Below are 17023 nucleotides of genomic sequence, written 5' to 3' on the forward strand. Positions count from 1 at the left end.
AAACATTCTCTTCCCAGTGTGTACCTGGAACAGCATTCATGGATATATCCAGCTTACATCCAAAGGCTTTTAGTTTATACACCCTACGTTTTGCTGTGTGATTGTGACCTCTTTTTAATAGGAGAGAGAAAATTCAGGTTTCTCCAATTGATAAATCATCAGAGGTGGAACTAAAAAGTGGAGCTAAGAGCCCTGTTCTGTATATGCAGAGAAGGGCAAAAATGAGGACATACAAGTTGACCTGGTTGTAAAGCTGTTGGGGTAAATTCTTTTGCGTGGAATGAGGGCCTTCAGTTCAGATGCTGCCGTCTTATCTTCTGTGTCATGTAAAAAACTCCATCAGAGAGATAAAACGGCATCTTCCCCTCCTCTATTTGGTTGCCTGAATGCCAACATTCACTCCAAACTTTGCTTCAGCTGCAGACTTTATTACCCGCACTGTGAAATCTGTAGTATAGCTCTTTTTTTTCATATGGTTTGACTGTTGTCTTACTATTTAGTAGATGTTTTCAGCGTAAATGAGTCCTATTTATATAGGTCAGTAGGTCCCTGCTCACCTACTGGTAGGTTCATAGGGTTGTTTTTATCCTATAGATCTTCATTGTGGTCATTGTGGTCATTACGCACGTTATGTCCTTAGGTTTAAACACAACAACTACTCAGTTATATTTAGGAAATAAAACGTCTTGTTTAGGTTTAGGAAGTAAAACATACTGTTAGGTTTAGGAAGTAAAATGTGGTTAGGTTTAAGAAATAAAATGTCTTGTTTAGGTTTAGGAAGAAAACATGTTGGTTAGGTTTAGGAAATAGAATGTCTTCTTTAGGTTTAGAAAATAAAACATGTTGGTTAGGTTTAGGAAATACGACATGTTCTTTAAGTTTAGGCAGTAAAACATGTTGGTTAGGTTTAGGAAGTAAAATGTCTTTGGGTTTAGGAATTAATAAAAATGGTTAGGTTTATGTAATATTCTAGGAAGCAGCGGAATACGGAGGCAGGGGGATGCAATTTATGGTTTTTTATATTACAGATGCCCAACACTGCAAACACGAGCTGGTTTTTTTTAGACGACTCTTCTGAGCTCTGAAGTAGTAAGCCACCTGTTGTCTGAGAACGCCCTCTAGAGGTCACACTCCCCAAATTACATAATGCTTAAGACTTCACTACATTCCCCTCCCCCTGATAACACTAGTCATTCAGCAACTTGGGCACATTCATATATATATATATATATATATATATATATATATATATATATATATACTACTAATATATATATATATATATATATATATATATATATATATATATATATAAAACACTATATGGACCTTACAACACTCTTTTTTTTTTTTACAATTTATCACATAGCCTAAGCTGGGGACTTCGGGTAGAGTTCCTCCACCCCAGTGAGCTCCAGGACGCATTCTAGCCCTGTGGGTGGGGAACTCACCACTACTCTAAGCAGAGTCTTTTAAGTAACTTGGCAACTTCCTTGTTCTTGTAGACCTTCTGAGTACCGGCTGCTCCTCTGTCTTTAAAGTCTCTGATATGCTGGCTTCTGGGGTAATTCAAGTTGTCTGCTGTACAACACTGTCCTCTGATGGTGCAGGACTAACTGATTCTGGCAATGGCAACTCCTCCACATCTTGCAAGCTTGCAAGGAAGTCTCCAACCCCACAGCTGTTCCAGCAGGCGCTACCACGTCTGGTCCTCACCTGATCAATGTTCCAGCGCACCACCTAGCCATTCCCCAGTGCGATGGTATATGACAGAGGCCCCATCCTATTCTGCACTGTTCCTGGAATCCACATAGGTCCTTGGTTCTTGGTATACACATCACCTATACTCAAATGTCGCTCTTTGGCCCGATGGTCATGGTAACACTTCTGCTTCATTTGCTTGTCTTGAACTTGACTAATGAAGTCAGGGTGAACAAGGGCAGACCTCAGCTTACATTCACACAACAGCTCTGCCGGTGATTTTTGGGTAGTCGACTGAGGTGTAATTTGATAACACATTTGAACAGCACTCTTGCTAGCCTGGCTTCAATTGAATTTCCTGTGCTCTTTTTCATAAGGCTTTTAAATGTTTGCACCGCTCTTTCAGCCAGTCCATTAGAAGCCGCATGGTAAGGTGCTGTGGTTATGTGCTTGATGCCGATGCGCTCATGAATTCTTGAAACTCCTTACTGGTGAAACAAGTGCCATGATCTGACACAACTATCTTATTTTGGTAACCCATGCTGGCTGAAACTTTGTCTGAGGCACTGGATGGTAACAGCAGATGCCGCGTTATCTAAAGAATACGCCTCTATCCGTTTAAAATATGCATCCACTGCATCAATATGGATCCTTCTCCATGTTAGCTTTGGAATTTCCCAAGGGTGCAAGGGTGCACAAGGAGGGGTGTTCCTGTTCTCCTGACATCTGGCACAGGCTTTTACCATTCCTTCCACTGCAGCATCCATCTGAAGCCACCACACATAGCTCTGTGCCAACCCCTTCATTCTGGTTATGCCAGGGTGGCCACGGGCTGCATGGCCTTGGGGGCATGCACCCTACAATACACAGCCTCCCTGGACACTTTCATCCTGCTTTTTAAGGTATGCTCCAAAGGCTTGATCTTCCAAACTCTTGAGCCATCCTGCAAGCATGTACTCTCTTACTCGTGCCAAAACAGGATCTGTATCAGTCCATTTCTTCACCTGCTATGCTTTCCTTCAGCAGCAACACTCTCTTCCTCCGCTGGGGTCTCCACTCCTTTTTTGGACAGCGGCAGCTGGCTTAACCCATCAGCATTTTGATGCTCACGGCCCGCTCGATACACAATACTTTGAATACATGGAGAAGCTATCTGAGGCACTTCTGAGTTCCCTAAACAGTGCAATCAGGAGCTTGTGATCAGTCGCAACGGTCTGCCATACACATATGTATGGAATTTCTTTACCCCAAAAACGACAGCCAGACCTTCCTTATCCAATTGAGAGTAATTCTTCTCTGCTGCATTTAATGTCCATGATACAAATCATATCGGTCTGTCTGTCTGGACAGCACAGCCCTCACCCCATATGGGGAAGCATCACAAGCCAAGATAAGAGGTTTGGTAGGATCGTAGTGCACTAATATAGCAGATGACTGGAGGAGTTCTTTTGACTTCACAAAGGCTTCTTCCTGCAAGGGTGCCAGCACCGTGGACAGACTGGGCAGAAACTTATGATAATAGTTCAGTGAGCCTAGATAAACCTTCAGTTCACTCACCAACTGTGGACCGGTGGGCTTCTTGAATCACTTGCACCTTTTCTGTGACCAGCTGCACTCCTGCAGCACTGATTCGGTAGCTCAGGAATATCATTTCCTCTTCCAGAAACTCACATTTGCTCCTTTTCAGTCTCAATCCACTTGTTTCTAGTCTCCCCAGAACCTCAACCAGATTTCTCAGATGCTCCTCTTCATTTGTTCCTGTGACTAATATGTTTTCCAGATACACTGCGACATGCTTCATATTTTGGAGAATTCCCTCCATGGTGCGTTGGAAAATGGCTAGACTTGAGGCCACTCCAAAAGGGAGCCTGCAATACGTGTACAGCCCCTTGTCTGTGTTAACCATGACATAATTCTTGGCACTTTCATCCAGCATAATTTGCTGAAACGTATGGCTCATAACCAGTTTGGAAAATTTCTGGCCTCTAGCCTGGAGGCTGGAGTCTGGAGCTCCACCTTCATCAAGGGCTTGACGGCAAAAGGAATTTGTCTGGGCTTATAGAATCGTGGTTGGGCCTCAGGGTTGACAGGAATTTTAGTTGTGGTGCCTTTGAGCTGCCCCAGCTCTTCTTTAAACACCTCTGCGTGTCTGTCTTTAGCACATCTGCTAACTTCTGTGTTGGTACTGCCTGTTACTGTGGCTTGACCCAGCACTTTCATCTTTTCCCCTGTATAGGTCTTTAGTTTCAAACTGCAGGGTCTCCAATCTGGCATTTCAGTTTGTTTCCACAACCTAGAATATTGTCCTTTGCTGATAATTGTCACTCCACAGTCTGTGTTGACTTCAAAGTCCACCTCCATGCCATTTACCCTCACTTTCTACATGATAGGGGCCACTTTAGTTTGAACACAATGTCTTTTTGTCACCCCTTTTTCTCAGCTGAGTACACTCTATGTACTGCTGTGGCTGCTTTAAGTGACGTCACATTTTGTCCTGTCTCCTCCATTAACAATCCTTGCAGATCTCTCACGTTCTTGCTCGCAGTCTCCATTGCCTGGTCAGTGCCTTCTCAAATGTTAACTCCACTACTGATAGTAGTGGACAATTCTCCACTTCTGCATTCGGTTGTCGTTTACTCCACAAACGAGTCTGTCCCGCAGCATTTGTGGAAGTGTGGCACCACACTCGCAGTGCTGTGCTAACTTTACAAAATGACAGTGAATATATAATTCAATGTAAGTCACACTACAAGCCAGAGAACTGAGAAAAGTGTGACTTATAGTCATAATATGGTATGGTAATATATAGTCATAATATGGTAATAAAAATATTTCTACAGGACGGCATTAATAACTAAGATATATATAATTTTTCCTAAAATAGGTCTCCTAATATTTATCCTGTTTTTGATTTCAGGAGAATTACGTTTTAAATTTCAATTTTAATATTTTAACAGTTTCTCTGCTAACCCTGCAATACTTCAGTCTGTTTAGGCCACTGTGGGTACAGGGAGACTGGGACTAAACATTGCAAACTAGCTAACCTGTCCTGTCAGGAAATATGTTCACTAACAACATGTAAATTCATCAGTTTTTCAGTTTTTTTTTTCATTTTAGAGAGAGCTACATTACGTAGCTGCTTCCTGTCTTTATGCTATGGTAATCACATCCCACCACCATGTGTGTAAGTAATGCACAGACACAGGATTAATTTTAAATCTCCTTGTCTCACTCTGAAATAAAGTAAACAAGCAAATTAAAAATGTTGGACTATTCCTGTAAGAACAAAATAAATTCAGAACAGGGAGGTGTTTAAATGAAGATTTGCAGCACCTGGCCATTTAATGTCTCATTCCTAAGTTAATTAAATTGAATGTTCACTGATATGGAGTAGACAAAATAAATTGAACACCCCTAAAGGACCATAAACCTACAATAGGTAATTTTCTGGACACAGAAGTAAGCACAACAAGCTGTCAAAACAACGTTGTCATCTAGCATAAGGTAGTAATGGTTTATATGTTTTCGTTGTACGTCACACCTCACACAGAGAATTAAACCAACAGTGAATTGTCTGTGAATCCAAAACCTGGCTATGTTGGTCTCTGCTTTCTATGTGTAGTCCAAGAAGCCAGTATGAAAAGCTGGCGTAGCAGTGTGAACAGAGCAGAGATCACACACATGTGGAGTTGAAGCATTGTCATTTCAGTGACTATAAAAACTGATGCCCATTCTCAGGCTTTGGAGCTCTCATCTTTTTGAAGAAAAAAAAAAACATGTTGTGGGGAAGAAACATGTCACCTACTGCAGTGACATAACCCACTGGTGTATATTTGGATAAAAATCAAAATCTGCCTTGCAGATAACAAGCTAAACCACCATCAGGATTCACAGTCATGATGACAAATTCTTTGTTGGTTTAAGCCTCTGTATGAGATTTATGAAAAAAAAATCAAAGCCTTATCCTTAAGACATAATAACAAATAGTTGCCTGTTTACAAATGTATGTGACACAGAAACATTTCCATTTATTTGGAGCTGTCTATTCACTCTTATTTGAACTTTGTGTGGTCTCTATCAACTCATGAGGGGAAACGTTGGTCTTGTTCACCAGTGCTGGTGTTATACAGGCATGGTCACTGTCACTCATTGTCTGTCATTGCTCTGAGGGACATCACAACAGATCCATTGTTAATGCTTTCTTGCTATGACAGGTCAAATTTATTTGCTGAGAAAAACACCCCCTTACAGAGGTTGTTTGTACACTTGATATACAAAAACACTGAAAACATTAGCTCAGCTAGTAAAAATATTCCAACTGTTGATGCTGCTACAAAGGTAGCAGGGTCATGAATTACTACGGTTAGTAAAAACATTAAATCTAAGATATGGTGGAATTAAAAATCATGACTAATTGCCAATGGTGCTGTATTTCCATAACAATTCTGTGCCATTCTTGCGAGTGGCAAGGACATCTCCCGCTAAAAGCTCAGTCCTACAAATTCAGGGAGTTGTCACAAGTCCTGTTTATATATTCAGATTATCACTCTGTCACTGATTTCAAAACACATTCTGGCAAAACAGCCAAAAAACCCTACTGTACTGTGCAGCCAAACATTTGATTATTTATAACAGCTTGATGCCAGTAACATCAAGCCGACAAGCTGACCACCGTCAAGCTATCCAATGCTTTTCTCTGAGGGTGGCAGTGAAACTCAAAGTTTTAAAGAATAAAAATAGATATGCTGAAAATGTCACAGCGCTCTAGATGAAACTTCTAAAAATCCTTTCATGGATGGCAATAGTTTTTTAATTCTGGTATTAAATCTGTACTAGGCATCTTTACATTTTAATGACCCCAAATGCAGTTATAGATAAGTGCTTTAATTTTGAGATTTGAAGGATTTTATTACCATATTATTTTTAGTGTTGGTAAGGCACCACTTGAAAAACAGCAACACTGCTACTATTACTGCTTCTACTTCATTCATTTTGCATTCACTGCAGAATTCTTGTTCATAGTTGACTAATTCGAACCACTACTTTTCCCAAGCAAATGGCTTTTGTCGTTCTCTTGCTTGCTGTCTCTTTTTTGTGGTAAAAGAAATATAGAGAGGAAACAGATTTACAATCAGTGAATGGAAATCAATGCACTGTAATCCTTATGTCTTGAGTGATAGAGTTCTGGGACCTACTGTGGTAAAGTTCACTATATATGCAACAATGCATGACATCTGCCTTGTCAAATAATTACCAGTAATGGTCTATATTACATATGTATTCATAGTTATGCCAACAATAGCCATCATTATCGATATTTTTGGTCAGCCACTCCATTGTCAGGTTCAGTTTTCATCACTTTAAAAGCACTCCAACATGCATAAATTATTGATATTTCTGACTGCATTTTGGTCTGAAGTCCTGTGGATGCTGTTAAAAATCCATTATGAATGTGTGAATAAATAAAAACTAGACTGGATTGCTCTACACTAGTTTACCAAAGGAAGAATGCAATAATCTAATACAGAGTTGAATCTTTAAAATGAATTAAATTATTTAAGAGCAGATTTTAACAATGTATACAATAGTATTTTTGAAATTAAAATATTGTTTGGAGCACAAGATTTAAGGACATGGGAGAGAAAAAGTAAAGAAGAGTGGATCTACTGAGTCAAACGTGTATGCATATACAGCTCAAAGGCACTCTGGAATGAGGTTGTCACCTGCAAATTCCCCCAGAAGTCAATAGGAAAATAGACCATGCATCAGCCTTATGGAGCGTGACAGCAGCGTCATGATTCTGCACTTATTTATAGCCTAGATGCAGATGAATTGAAACAGCCTCACATAACAATCTCACAAACTTGAATTAAAGCTGTGATGGTGGTAATGGGGTCATTATTTTTGATGATATGATTTTTTTAAAAAATGGAAATTTAAAATTTTTTTTTTTATCTGTAACATATGAATTCTATCATTTAAACTACTTAAATAGTACATGTTTAAAACATGGCTCAGTATTTGATATGCATGATAACCTTTGTCTATTTGTACTGAGAGTGCGCAACCATACTGGATTTTTTTTGCCTTATTAAAACAGCCCTAATTGTGCAATGAAAGCCATCAGTGAGAATGTTATTCTTTATCAAACTACTCAGGAGTTCATGATTTCAGAATTGTTCAGTTCTAAATGAAGCTGTAAAATCTCCCCCTGAAGCCTTCTAAAGACTTTTCATAAAGTACAGTAGAGTCTGAACAAGGAGAAGACCATAGGAAGTTTTAGAGAATTAGTGAACCTATAAATGTTAATCAGTGGGAGATATTTTTGGTCTCTGATGGCACCCATAGATATCTCCCACCAAGCCCCTTTCTTAAAATCAAAAACCTGAATCGTCTGTCAGATTCAGCATGACAGATGACTTCGCCCGCTGAATACATACCCAGTCTGGCACACTATTTAATGTAAGCCCCAGGTTATATATTCTGCATGTGATATGTTACTCCAAGATGTTAGAAGCTGTGCAGTAGCACGAATAATGAATGTGCTTCATTCTTCTGTAGGCTTACTGGAGACGACCGACTAATGAATAATCACCCGACTTTGGAAAATGCTCGTTTTTACCTTCCATATTGATCTGCTGCTATGTGCCTCCACAGGTCCAGCAGCTTGAAGGAATAACAAAGCCTTCTACTGAGTTGAGTTGAAAGGTTTTACTTTACATCATTTGGAACGTGACTTTCATGTGACTTTCACACAGCAGCAGTTCATTAATTATATTTCTGGATTGCAGTACCCTGTGAGAAATCCACAGCCCTGCAATGTAAATGATGTTTTTTTCTGACTGCACACTGAAGCAGTAGTAAATTGGTAGCCATAGACATGAATGAGCTGGCTTACTACAACAGTACAATACATATTACCTGACACCCAACAAGGAAAATGTTGCTAAGTGAATTTGCATTCGCTTGCATTTTTAATGAAAACACGTGGTAAATTGCAAAAATGTTCATACACAGCATGTCAGCAAAATGTTACCTCTTTCATTTGTATTGTAACAAAACATGTTTGTTTATTTGTTTGGCTTGATTCTGTTGGTCGTATTGTTTGCATGCATTTTCGTGTTACCTTTACTTGTTTGTAGTTTGAATTGGTGTTGCATGCTACTTTGCCTTGTGTGTATTTCTCACATACCTTAACGTAGAGTTGCCTTTGTTTTCCACCTGTGTGCTTTATGATTAATCCCTGAAAGAACCAATCCCTGCAGGCCTCAAGAGGCAGCAAACCAATAAAGTGGCTAGGGAGCTGGAAAAAACACCACTTTTTTTCTCAAAAAAATCTTATGAACATCCATCCATCATCTATACCTGCCTATTCCTGCTTATTCCAGGGTCACAGGGATCTGCTGGAGCCTATCCCAGCTCTCTTTGGGTGAAAGGCAGGGGTCCACCCTGGACAGGTCACCAGTCCATCACAGGGCCACATAGAGACAAACAACCTCACACACTCACACTCACTCCTATGGGCAATTTAGAGTCACCAATCAACCTGACATACATGTTTTTGGACTGTGGGAGGAAACCAGAGTACCTGGAGAAAACCCACACAAGCACAGGGAGAACATGCAAACTCCACACAGAAAGGTCCCTGATGGGTTTCAAACCAGGAACCTTCTTGCTGTGAGACAACAGTACTAACCATCAAGCCACTGTGCTGCCCTTGCTTGTGAACAGTTTTAGAAAACAGAATATTTTACAGAATGTATCCTCAGATAAAAAGACACAACAGCATCTCTGAAAACAAATCAGAACTACAATGTATGTATATATGTTTTAATGTCAGGTGAAAACATATTCTGTATCTAATATAGCTCAGTATTTCTTAACCTGGTTTACTGTGTTATGCTTGTACTCTCAGATATCTGAAGTCAACCCCAGAAGTTGCATAATACAGTGCTTTTTAAACTTTTTGATTCAAGTCACACCAAAGGGGAAGTAAAAATCTGTAAGGTATACCTGTATTCATAGCCGTGCAAAATAGCCTTTGTAAAATGTGCTATCAACTCTCTAAACATTTATTTTAATGTACTAATGTCAAATAAAATTTGACAAACGACTATGCTAATCATGAAACTATTTCAGAAATTCATTTGAAACTTCAAATTGCAAACACATCCTTTTTTACCAGACAGGTCGTAACATGAAAGGTTAATGGACATGAGAAGAGAGCGAAATGGGAGGGTCAGGTACAGGCACGAACAAGTTAGATTTAAAAGACCTTTTTAATATTACTTAACATTAAATTTTTGACCAAACGTATGATAGAAATACAGACTACCAAAAGTTTAATTTTCACAAGTGCAACTCTGATGTCAGTTCAAAAAGAATAGCGAGGTAAGACTTTAAGAGCATTATTCAAATGAGTTTAATATGAAAGGAAAAGACAAATATATATTTTCTATTCTAAATTCTTCTGAAGGAAAAAAAATACTCAACCAATATATATCATGCAGTTCAGCAGGACTGATGTTTGAGTTTTGTATTATGACATTTGTTTCTTGTGTTTTACAATGGGTTTTATTGTCTGGTTAAAATGCCTGTTTTGTAGCTAAGAGGTAGATGTGGGGTTGTCCCAAAAATTCCAAGGCACACCTGGACATGCTTCACTACATGGCACACCATCTGGGAACCACTGACATAGAGTATACACAGACACTGTACATGATTACAAACAGGTATATTTATCACACAGAGCACATTTTACATTCAGAATTCATTTATTAGTATTAATACTCTTCTAGTAAATAGTAAACTGTAATTCATACAGTTTGAGGTAAGACATCTTCCATCCAGTAGCTTCTACTTGAGGTGCAGTTTTAAAAGTTGTGCACAACCTTTAAACAAGACAAAGCAGTCAGTCACTCCTAAAATAAATCTTTCACTTCATTTCACCGTTAACGTCTGTCTGTCTATGAGGAGATAAGACCCTGTGATGCCCTATGAACACTATCTTAAATACCTCTTTCACAGACTCTCAGACCACTGATGTTTTCTTTTGATATCCCACAGTATTTCTCTGAAGATGGGAATGATTTGATTTTGTCTTGTTGCTTTTGCAAAAATTCAGTGAAGATCCTTTCTCTCACATTCCCCACCTTCATTTGCTGGTGAGTTTTTACAGTTTCTCCCTGGGTCTGTACAGCTTTCAATCCCAATTCCAGCATCTCCATCACTTCTGCTTTCCCACAGCACAAAGCATCAGCTCTGTATCTGTTCTTCAAGTTATCCCCTCGTATTCAATCAGTCAAGCAGCTAGTGGATACTGATCCTCAAAATGTCTTTGATCTTGCAGTTTGGGTATTGCACAAACCACACCTTCTCCTACCACCAGACCGACCTTTACTATGTAGTCCCAGTTACGATGACACACTCACAAATCTGCTTTCACTTCCATCAAAATCTAGACTGCCAAGGGGGATCCTGTCTTTAAGCCTGTGGCTGTGAGGGTGCATCTGTTTTCTGTATTTCAAATTCAGACTAAATATAGCTATTTATCTCAATTTGATCCCTTTCAGTTAAATACAACAACTGCTGCCAAAGCACTTAGTTTCACATAAATGCATGTTGAAGCGTTTCAGGGCTGATTTGCTTGGATTGCCAATGACATTACAAATGAAAAGCAGTATTTAATGCCCTCTGAACAAATTAGAATTTACTGATCAGTAAACCTCATGCTTGATTGTATCCTGTGTTCCTCCTTTGAAAACTCAAGATTATAAAACTGTGACTCATATCATTACTTTTCATCCCACAAAGCCTAGTGGTTAATTCATTTTACCAACAGTGCATTTGCCATTTTACCGTCTTTGTGGTGTATATTTTACTTTTTTTTTTAGCGTTCAAGGCTTGAGACTGGTAATCTATTTGAATAATTAAATTAATAAATTTTCCTTGGTAGTAGCAGTGCTAAATACAACTTAAGTTTTTTTTGCCTGTATATTAATGTGTTCAGGTGGTACAACATGCAGACCTAGTATACATTATGCAAGATATAAATGGAAAATAAAAAGAAAAAAAATATTGCACAGTCCACATGCTATTTACAACTCATTGCACCTTCTGCACTTTGTGTATTTTTGTCCAGTGCCAAACTTATTATATTTTCCATGGTGTACTTGATGAGTAATTTGAATTATTTCAGCCCATAGTCTGCAATTTTCTAAAGGTTATGGGTAGAGCAGATGCATTTGTGTGCAAAGCTGGCAGCATTTTAAAGGTTAGAAAATATATGAGAAAGGCATTAACTCCTGTAGCCCTGGAAATAAAAGCTTCTCCGCAGAGTGCCTTCTCTGCTACTGTATAGAGCAGTTTTTTTTAAATCAGAATAATTAAAGTTAAATATGTAGCACATACTCTTACTGTGTATGTAGAGCTTTTCATTGTTGTTAGTGATGCTTCCTCTTCAGTAGCCCCTCTGACCCATGAGGCTCCCCAAAGCTCCATACTTGGCCCCTTGTTTTTGCTGTAGATTATCTCAAAAAACAGGTCACTGAATTCACTGTATTCAGGGCTAAGCTGAAAAAGTAAACACTTTCACTTAGTACTTGGTGCTCAACTTTAATTAATTCAGTTTTAGCCTCTCTTCAGTGGCTACCAGTCAGTGTTAGGCTTAAGTTTAAAAGCTTACTTCATGGGTTTGCTCCAAGTTATATTGCTAAGTTACTGCTCCCCTTCAAGCCAGAGCCAAAGCCCCAGGATATCTGGAAGAGCCATTCTGGACCTTCATAACCCTAGCTCAAGGCTGAAGGTGATCTTGTTTTTTTAGCAGAGCACCTCAGCTTTGTAACTCTCTGTCTGAGGACCCGGGGCTTTTAGGCAGCAACATCTTTTAAATCACTTCTTAAAAATTACATATTTAAAAAGAATCTTAGCTTAGAGTTTGTGTCCAGTCCAATGTTTTATGTGATTTACTTCTTTACGTTCTATGTATTTAATTATACTTCATTTATGTGTTGTGCTGAATTATTTAACTTTTTTCTTTAGTAATGCACCAAATAACAATGATAATTATATAGTATAATATATAAATAATATAGTATATAGAATTATACTATACAAATTGTACTATAATATAAAAACTTTATTTTTATTATTATTATTATTTGTAGGTGTGGTTAAAAAGACCGTAGCCTAGTAGGTGGCACATTGTTGGAGTTGCTCGTGGACTAGGATTTTACTGCTTCTGCCCATGCTGGGGAGATATTACAGAGTGATAGTAATGTGCAATAAATTGATACTTTATATGAGAAATCAAAGGCAATTGGCGGCTGTTTGAGAGCCTATTGATTTATACTTAATGATAACTGCTTAGTGACAAATCGTAATGGTAGCACTGACAAATTGTTTCACTTGACTACACTTCGGATTCATCTGTGTGCACAGTGTATGAGTCCTGTTAAGTGCCGCTTTTTGAACCAACTTCCTATTAATGGAGTGCTGACATCTGCAAAAAGTCATGCGAGTACCACTTAAAGGAGTGTTGGGAACTGTGAGGCAGTGTGATTAGTCAAGAATAAGAGCCTGACGTTTAATTAAAGTCATCAGGCAATTAGGAGCCAACACGATAGTGCTTTACAATGCATTTCTGTCTTGTCCATTACCCAGGCTTAATCAAAGAAGTCCCTCCACTGATGTTATGAGCTATAAATGTTACAACAGAATATGGGTCAAACCACATTGAGACTGCTGTTGAAACAGAGTATTTGTCAATTTCATTGCAGACATGCCATGTATTATTTGTAATGCTGGTTGGCTTTTACAAAGCTTGTGCATTGTCTAAATGTAAGTGAGGAAGCAAAAGTAAGTAATTAGGTTGCACTGATGTATAGATTTACATTTAGGAAATATATTTCATTACCTATTTTGTTAGGTAAGCATTTGACCTATACTACAATGCATTTTACTAGAAGATCATTACTGAAATGATTGTTGTGGCAAAATCATGGTGGGATAAGATTGGCTGTAATGCATAGACTGATGGAGAAGATATTGTTCTTCACAATAAGTGCCCTCTGTGCTTTTAAATTAAATGGTATGTCTATTGATAGCTAACATGTTTCCCTGGTAGATTGATTGCAGGGTTGGGAAGGAACAGTGGTGGAGGGGTGCAGACACAGGATGCACATTGATCTGCCTTTGCTTGAGTGCCAGACATAGACATGCTGTAATGGAGTGTGAAAGTGGAGAAGATGAAAAGTAGCAGATGAGAAAAAATGAACTTGACCAAGTACACAGCTGCCATGAGACCTGGTATTCATCTTAATGGTACAGTAGTGTCAATATTTATTACTGTAGCTCCATTAGCAACCACTGCAACTCATTAATATGTGAATGGCCGTACCAGATGACCTTCACCATCGCTGCTATTTCTGTTTGAGTTACATCATATTAAATAAGACATTTTGAAACACTAGAAGAAAAGAATCTTTCACGCTAATGGGCTTATGCAATTTCATAGAATTAGTCTTTCAGTATCTGATTTTTTTGACATAAAGTTATAAAACTGTATGTGAGGGAAAAAGTTAAATCATAGTTTTAGATGTTTCAGCTTGACTTTTTTTAGATTTCCCTTGCTAATTTTCAGGATACCGTTTTTCTAGATCGGCAGAGCAATAGACCCTGAAGATATAAAAACAAGACACAAGAAAACAGACAGAAAAGTTAAATATGACCTTGGGTAGTTGACTACCTTGCATTTGTATATCATTACAATGAATTTTATCTATTAGTAACAAGCTTAATACATAGCCTCAAACTCTAGACTTTTATTTCCTCCTTTACCTGTGAGTATTTTTTATATTGGTGACATATCAAAATATACAGCTTCATGATAGTCATAGTTGCTTGTTACTATACAATATTTATGGGATGCTCTGTTATTAATATTCTATACATATACCTGGGTTGGGATTTTTACAGCCTATGTGTCTAACATCTGGACCATATGCTGCAAAACAGAAAACAATGTGAAACAGCTGGTTTGTGCATAAAGATAATATAACGTTGATGGTTCCATGGTATTGACATGTAAAGAAATATGAATACTTTGTGCTTAATATTTAATTATGTGTAAAAGAAGAAATTGTATTGGTTTGGGATGTTTCATACCAAAAAGGCACTCTGTAGAGGATAATTTGTGTATTGTGGTTATTAATCTCATATTTTCCTTTATGATATTGAGTTTATGGAGAATCCAAACACTGTGCATGTAAATGCAGGATTGGGAAGCATGAAGCATGTATGCAAATTATTAATTTGAGGGCACATATTTTCATAAAGATTATAGATTATAGATATATATATAGATTTTTCAAATGCATAATTTACAAATATTAAAAATCACAAATAACTGAAACTGAAATTTAAGCTATTTTCCAGAAGCTGGTGCCTCCTCTTGTAGTACGTTTTCCAAACATTATATTCAGTTAAGTATTAGCCCCCCCCCCCCCCCCCCCCACACACACACACACAAGTGATAGTTTAAAATTGTTATATGGAGGGGTTAATCTGGGCTATATTAAATGTGTCCAGATGAGGCTATTCTGAGGAGAGTTGCAGATTGAGGAGATTCATCACGTTACCATATATTACTGAGATCAATGAAACCATGTGTTGGGCTAATCCACTCATGCCTTCTGTCTCAGAAAGTTTATCACCAAAACCTCTGCCCATTTAAATGGAAATGACCTGGAGATGAGCAGTGCAAACAAATCTGTCAGTGAGGGATACACATGAACCATATTTCCACTCAATGACCTTGCAACTCATGTGCCATAATCCTGTTTTTGTCTGATCCCTATTCAACTATTGTGGGTGGTCTTGTACCACAACAAAGGGGGCATTCACCAATAACACACTGAGATAGCTTAAGTAGTATAAATAGTGCATAAGCCCCTGTGGCACTGTTGTCTCTGCCTGAAGATGTGTTGGAGTGCATTTTGAATAGTTCATGCCAGATGCCTGGAGCTAGAAGTCAATCAGTGTCTTGGAGCTCATATGGCAGCAAGCAGCTCTGACATGTTAATTAGTGATGACTTTCCCTTCTGGCTGCAGCGTGAGGGAGCTGCAGCCAAGGTGAGATATATGTGTGATATATGTAACAGACTTAGCATTCCTCTGTGTGGTGTTTGATCTGCTGGGATTGTTATCTACTGTTCTATTTCATTTAGTGGGACTAGATGGAGATGAAAGTGCAGCACCTCTGACATCCACAGTGCAGAGAGCAGCTTAAGAAGGTTGGTGTTCATGTTGGTGTTTGTATTAAACAGAATTAATCACAACACTAGCATTTAAAGCAAAAAGCATAAATCAAGTAGGGCATATGAGTATATCTTTTTATTTGATTGTTTACAAGACTATTACAAATCAATGGTGGCAGGTGGAGTGGTGGTTAGCACTGTTGCCTCACAGCAAGAAGGTCCCTGGTTTGAAACCTTGGGAACCTGGTTTGGGGCCTTTCTGTGTGGAGTTTGCATGTTCTCCCTGTGCTTGTGTGGGTTTTCTCCAGGTACTCTGGTTTCCTCCCACAGTCCAAAAACATGTATGTCAGGTTGATTGGTGACTCTAAATTGCCCATAGGAGTGAGTGTGAGTGTGAGTGTGAGTGTGAGTGTGAGTGTGAGTGTGAGTGTGAGTGTGAGTGTGAGTGTGTGAGGTTGTTTGTCTCTATGTGGCCCTGTGATGGACAGGTGACCTGTCCAGGGTGGACCCCTGCCTTCCACCCAAAGAGAGCTGGGATAGGCTCCAGCAGATCCCTGTGAGACTAAATAGGAATAAAACATCACTGGTCATGAGTATGAAAAGCCAAAGTGACAGGCTTTTTTTGTGAATACTCTGATTGGGCACCTTACAAATGATTTAATGAAATTATGCAAAGCAGCACTGTTGCAACACAGCAAGGATGTTCTTTGAACCTGGGGCCTCGCTGTGTGGAGTTTGCATGTTCCCACTCTAAATTGCCCACATGAATATGAAGATTGTGAGTGTTTTTCTTTGTGATAGACTGGTGATCTGTCCAGGGTGTACTCTGCCTCTCTCCCACTGTCAGCTGGGAATGGCTCTAGACCCAGATACCAGGATAAGCAGTAGATTATGCATAGATGGATGGATTGCTGGCCACACTATCCACTCCATACTCAAATTGACTGTTTATCCAAACATGAGGTTTTTCTGTTGAGAGTTGTTTCCAAAGCTGCCCTGAACTGCTAAACAACTCAGCTCAACTCAATGAACCTCACAGTGCCTAAATAAAGGCTTCAAGCCACACA

General features: G+C 38.8%; 1 pseudogene; it reads right to left on the reverse strand.

The window, feature by feature from the left end:
* Positions 1-1740: 1740 nt before the first annotated feature.
* LOC113122885 (uncharacterized) overlaps positions 1741-17023 on the reverse strand; it is a 31212-nt pseudogene continuing 15929 nt past the window's right edge.

Source organism: Mastacembelus armatus, chromosome 21, assembly GCF_900324485.2.
Source record: "Mastacembelus armatus chromosome 21, fMasArm1.2, whole genome shotgun sequence".
Lineage (NCBI taxonomy): Eukaryota > Metazoa > Chordata > Actinopteri > Synbranchiformes > Mastacembelidae > Mastacembelus > Mastacembelus armatus.